The following is a 6,364-nucleotide window of genomic DNA, read 5'->3' as shown; positions in this document are numbered from 1 at the left end:
GTTAGGAAACTAAGAAGACAGGCTGATCAGAAGAGGTATTGTCAGTTTCCATTTCTGAATTAGAACAACAGTCAGACTTTCTAGCGGAAGTGCTGCTACAAAGTCAGAGGCTTAGACTTACTTCTGAGATGAGGGGACTAAATGTGGCTTTGGGAGAAACCTGTTGTTTCTATGCTGGTTGATCAGGAGTAATTAGAAAAAAAAATTGTCATGGCTGGGGAAGATGAGAGAGAGAGAGAGAGAGAGAGAGAGAGAGAGAGAGAGAGAGAGAGAGAGAGAGAGAGAGAGATTAGTTAAATGGTGCTGGTCTCTGTTCTCTTGGTCCCTGGCTAACTACTCCGCTGCCAGCACTGACTGGCACTTTATCCCATTCTGAATTAATGGAGGGGTTCTCCATCTTAAACTATAGAGCACTGTAAGTCCATGATTTGACTTCTTCACTAAGACTAGTGGGGAATGTAATAAGGCCCTGACCTTAGTAGGCCCCAGACCTAGCACGACTGACTCCATGATGCAAGTACCATTCAGCACACCTGTCAAAATGAAAACAAAGACCTAATCTATCCAAGTCCAAGGTTCTGGGAAAGTCTAAATGTATAACCTTGCTTTCTGTAGTTCTCTTTCTGGCTAACTGTCTTATATAACTGAAATATGTCAACCAGAATATGGTGTTGGTGCTTAAAAGCTCATCTGAAAAACAGAATTAGGACTAAACCAGTTGTAGTCATACCTCCTAATAAGAGCACATATTTCTGTTTTAGTGCTGTAAACCATAAGCAATAGATACTGCGAGCAAGTATCTTATAAATCTTGTTGTGCGTGAGTTTTCAGTTTAAATACCTTTTCTCAGCAAAGGACAATGGTAGGCTTATGACTATGCTTCCACATTGATTCTTATGGGCTATATCCTTGTTAATCTCTAGTAAAAGTCCCAGATATCCCAAGTCGGCTCACCATACTTAGTCAGAAATAAGCAGTGTAGCTTTTGGTACTTGCACAATTGCTCGTGAGTCATCAGGGGGTGCGGTTGGAATGGAGACAGATTCTATTCACTCGTGCAGTTTATAACTGGTTCGAAACATCGCTAGCTATATATCTAATAACCCTCTTGTCATATGTCATATTCACGCAGTATATCCAGTTGGGCGATTGAGCCTGTTTCTTTCCTCTAGTGCTTTTGAGGATGAGTACTTTATTTTTGAAAATCCTCCAATATGTTTATCTTCCTAATAAAAGTCTATCGGCAGTATTAAGAGTTTTGAGAGGACTAGCAAGGAGAGAGAGTATCATGTGCTCCAAGACACGTAGGATGGAATCAACCTCAAGAATAATTAGATATCATTGACACAAACTGGTTTTTATTTTAACATTATGTTTAAGAAATCCTCACATGTTATCAATCAGGGCACTTTTTCTATTATTCTTGATCATATGTAAACTCATAATGACGTTCTGTGGGTCTAGACTCGAGATATCGCACAGGATATCACTTATATCTGCATCAAACCACTCGACTCTGAAAGTGACCTTTGTCTCACCTATGGCCAGCATCTATCTCAGGTGCATTCTGCACAGTGCTTCTTTTCTCTCTGCAAAATTACTCTTATTACAACGTTTGTGTTTTTACCAGTTTGGCCCTCACTACAAAGTGTTATCCTAAAGGAATTTCAGTTTGACTGAGTTAGCGGCGCAGGGACTTGAACTCTCGGGTGTAAATGAGTTGACGCTTACGGAAGTGTATGCACAAACTTACTAGGATTAACAACAGGCATTCTTAGATGCTAATTAGGGACACTACTTAACGTACATTTACATGGGTTTTCTTTGGAGTAGGAAGTGGAACTAAAACAGGAAAGTGATCAGCAAGGGGCCTTCATGCATTTGCATAGAGGTAATTTGGAATTATATATCAGCCGCAAGGAAACCATAGAGCTCCCTTACCTTGACATTCTAGCACATTCCACAATTATCAGAAAGAATGCTGCCATTCTGGGCGAGGGCGCCAAGAATGTTGCCAGTTGATACATAGTGCTACGTAGGAAACATGTTCTGAGAGAACCACTGGTTAGTATTTACGTATCACTACAGCCCAGCTGCCTAGAGGGAATTCCCATTGCTGCAACAAATGGAATTTCACAACGGTTCGAGAACGCAGTTTCTAGGAAACATAGGGCCATGCACATAAGTGCTTCTAGGGTGAAGACAACGATTACATATTGATATACAAAACTTTATCGGAAAACAATGGCTCTAGCTTCCACTGTAGGATAACAGCTAGGATGATATATGCTGATTCCTATGGGAAAAAGCTCTTTTTATCCCGAGCAGTTCATGTGGTTTCTAGAAGCCACAGGTTACAGAGATCACCACTTGCTATACAGTGCGAGAGTTAACAAGTCTTCCATGAACTTCTACTAGTAGGGGGATGCCATCAGTTTCTCACCTCCCTGGTACTTGAGTACTTTAGGCAATTGATGGAAAAGACAGCAGAATGAAAGTTTCCAACTATTCGGCCACCACATACTCAGCCAACCGTTTCAACTATTGCTTATCGCACACCATATACATACACTTCGGCTGTATGCGGTTTTCATGCTAATGATGTGTCTCAGAAGTTACTCGTATAATCCTTTTTAGGGTCGAGCCATCCCTGTCTTGAGTATTTTCAAGATGAAACCTTCCTTTCTCCTCCCATCTAAGCAACCCTGCTAAGAGTGTCTTAGGAGAGTGTGTCGTGTTTCTACCCTGTGAGATGAAGCCATGAGCGTCTACACTTGAGGCTCCACAACGTCGTCTGGCTACAGCCAAATAAATCTGCTGTAAGCTGGGCACGCCCCTGTACCCTCACTCTCTGCTGAGCCCGTTCATCCCTTTTTTTTTACCGTGATACTGAGTAGTTTTGAAGGTCGTCCCGAGGTGTGCAAGAATACCTTGAGCTGGTTCTCTATAGGGTGGCTAGTATGATTAGACATGAAGAGAGGTGTGATCGATTGCGTACCTAGCGATATGGTCACTAGTGTAAAGGTATTTACCTATTCAGACACAACGAGACTACTTCCATAGAAGAGAGATCGCATCCGGGCAAGCAGTAAGGGACAACAGGGCTCAACTGGCTTTGCTTCTGTGGCTGTTTGTAAATATTTTATTTGTTCACACTACGTCACTACACACTTTTGAAACTAGCCTTATATTTTTTTTTCTTTTTAAATGGGCATCATTATGTAATTCTTATCAAATCATTCCACCAGGTTTTCTGGGTTGTTGGTTGCCAATTATGGTGAACACGAATGTGTGGAGGGCTATGGGAAGGTGAGGAAGGCAGAGGGTTCATGTACTGTGGAGAGAGATGGATCTGGGAAGGAGGTGGTGGGGAATAAGCTGATGTGAGAGGCCTGCTTCCCATCTGGGTCATGGTGATATCCGTCACAAGCTGTGGCAAAGAGCCGTGTCTGGGTCAATAGCTTTGCCACAAATGTGGTCGTGCTTATGTCCATGGCTCTTGTTACCACTGGACCATGAGGATGCAGGGGTTTGACCTGCCATTGTGGCCAAGTTGGTGCCCATGGGCCATTGCCACTAGCAGAGTATCTGATTTGAAGTAGCCTGGGCTGCCATCTGGAGCGATGGAGACATCCAGCTTGAGTTGCAAGCCAGAGCCATGTCTGGGTCTGTGTCCTACTAACCGGAGAGGCCACGCTTTGTATTGGATCCAAGTAGCTCTGTATTTTCTGTTGCAAAATGGCAGTGTTGTGACGAGCTAGTCGGATAGTGATGACATGGCCTGGCACAGTTAGAGCGCCCAATTTTACCATAATGCATGTGGAGTTATTTGTGTTGGCCATACGTGATGAATGTTACGCAATCTAGGAAATAAACCCATTTATAACCACACGTTGCTTTTCTGCCTGAATGGCCCACTAGAGGTTGCACTCTATTCTTTGTCGCCTTTGTTTTCTTCTGAGAACTGGCTGCAAACCGGTCCATGGTGGGTATTCACGGCTGCTACTGTGGGGGCTGTCTGTGGTCTATGGACCGCTTTACAGCGGGTCTGTGTTGAGGTCCGTGGCTTCCAATTGCCCAGGTCCATGCATTTTGAGTCTCGTACATGACATGTGACCATGTTGTGTAAGAATCACGATCTGCTGACATGCCATTCTGAATAGGCTATTCCTAGGAACCTCTGTGTGGCAGGGACTCATAATGATCATTCTTGAGTCCTTCTAATCTCCCAGTTCTCTGTTGTCGCTTTGTGCCTTTCCTGAGCAAAACTCGAACTTGCTGGCTCACCGCAGGCGTGGTCTAAATCTCACAGAGATCCGCCTGGCTTTTTCTGCCTCCGAGTGCTGTGATTAAAGGGTCGTGTGCTCAGACCACCGCGCCTACGGTCCAGCATGACTAGGTATTTCTATCAGCGTTGAATTATTTGTTTGAGAACCGTTCTTCCTAAGGCGTGCGTGTATCTGAGCTTTCTCGCCTGGGGTCAGGGTGTCTGCTAGTGCCTTGCCACAGACATTCACACTCACGAGTGCCTAGCTTACTTGATAGAACAAAATCACCGCTCAGAATCTTAATATTAAAAATTAAAAACTGCTCGAGGAAGCCCCATTAGCTGCAGGTCTACACTGGCGACACTGGCAGCCATTAGTCTTGCTTTGCACATAATTAAACTCAAGGCCTACAATTTCTGTTACATCCCATCCGTATGTCGCAGGTGCAAACTACATTCTATCATGTGGTTAGGCTTTTTCCTGTTGTGCTCATTCATTCCATTCTTATGCGCTACCCAGCGTCTGGCAATACAAGGCTGTCCACTGAGCTTCTGGGAGGCAGTGGGTCTATGCTTCCATCCCACGCAGTTCAGTTGCTTAGGAGAGCTGACCCCTCCCTCCAACCGGCACAGAGCCACATGACACTAGAACCCGTTTCTTTCTTTCCTTTCTCTTGCTTTTTCTTTTTTCAACCATGGTGAGAGTACAACCATTGACCTTTCGCGACACTTCACTTTATGGTTAGAAAACCCAAAAAATGCACAACCATGAACATTTCGTTAGGCACTGAAAAATCTGAGAGCCAACTGCTCTCTGGGTCACTCGCAGACCATAAACTGATACTCTCCCTCACGTAGGGAGGCAGTCCGCCACTAGAGGGAGTATAAACAACCCAATTATACAGTTATCTTCCTTAAAATAACCATCCTTTTTTTTTCCTTTTTATAATTTTTTGGTTTTAGACTTTTTTTTGTTATCTTTTCTGCTTTTTTCGGAGTTACAGGCGGTGTGGCTTTCTCTGTGTCTAGGGATGACAGAAGGCTTTGGCGCCTTTCCTGGAGCTTCACTTGGTATGCACTCGCCGCTGGGGAACCTCGAACTCCGGAGCGATCGCTCCTGCCTCTGCTCCCGAGTGCTGGGATTCAAATGCGGTGCGCCACCACCGCCCGGCAAAATAACCATGCTCTATAAGTTTGAAAGGAAAAAAAAAAACGCAAACTAGAAAACACTCCAGTGCAGCAACTCATACCCATTTAAGAGCTTGTTTTAGATGTATGATGTCTTCATCTAAATGGGCCGACAAATACTGATACATAGGGGATTACAGACAGAAGGAGCATATAATCACACATTGTTTTGGCACCAACAAATTGACTTTAGGGAAGAGTGGAATATGGCAATTAATAAATTTAAAACATTTTCTGGTTTTAAAACAAACATAATTCTGGCTTTTCGTACAACTGCAGTAGAGGCGAATGCAGGTTCTCTTTTCTAGTCAAAAAGAGCGCCAACTGAGCGTCTCCCTACGTCCTGACCGGTAGCTAGCCCACTGCCTTCTTATCCAGCAATTATTTTCACAGGTACACTCGCACGTCGTGGCACATTCTGTCATTCCTTGGGCTATAACTATGTTACCCATGACCTAACTTTAGCTTGCTCCGAGAAGTTCACCCCAACCAGTGCACCCACATCGGTCATCTTCCTCGCACATATTCCCAACAGGACGCACAATACGATTCCCGGGGCGCGCAATAGGTCCCCGCTGTGAATCCCACCTCTGTCTCCATCGGAAGCCGGATTCCAGTGGGATGTGCGCTAGGGCAGGCTTGATCTACCAAACTACGTGCCAGATTTGCAAGGAAGTTGGACAAAGAGTGTATACGTAGAGCCAGCTCTGAACATTGCTCCAGGACCAGCAACGAGGTCCCATAAGTCGGCACCGTCTGTCGACACCCCGCATGCCGAACCAGGACCATCTCGGCCACGATCACCATACACACGAGGAGGTGGACAAGGGTGGCGGGAGGAAGCCACGGGGTCGGGCTTAGGGGTCCCCCCCCTTACAACTGGTTGCAGTTCTGTTCAACAGGCGAAGT

Source organism: Peromyscus leucopus, chromosome 1, assembly GCF_004664715.2.
Source record: "Peromyscus leucopus breed LL Stock chromosome 1, UCI_PerLeu_2.1, whole genome shotgun sequence".
NCBI classification, from domain to species: Eukaryota; Metazoa; Chordata; class Mammalia; order Rodentia; family Cricetidae; genus Peromyscus; species Peromyscus leucopus.
This window is presented reverse-complemented; position numbering follows the sequence as displayed.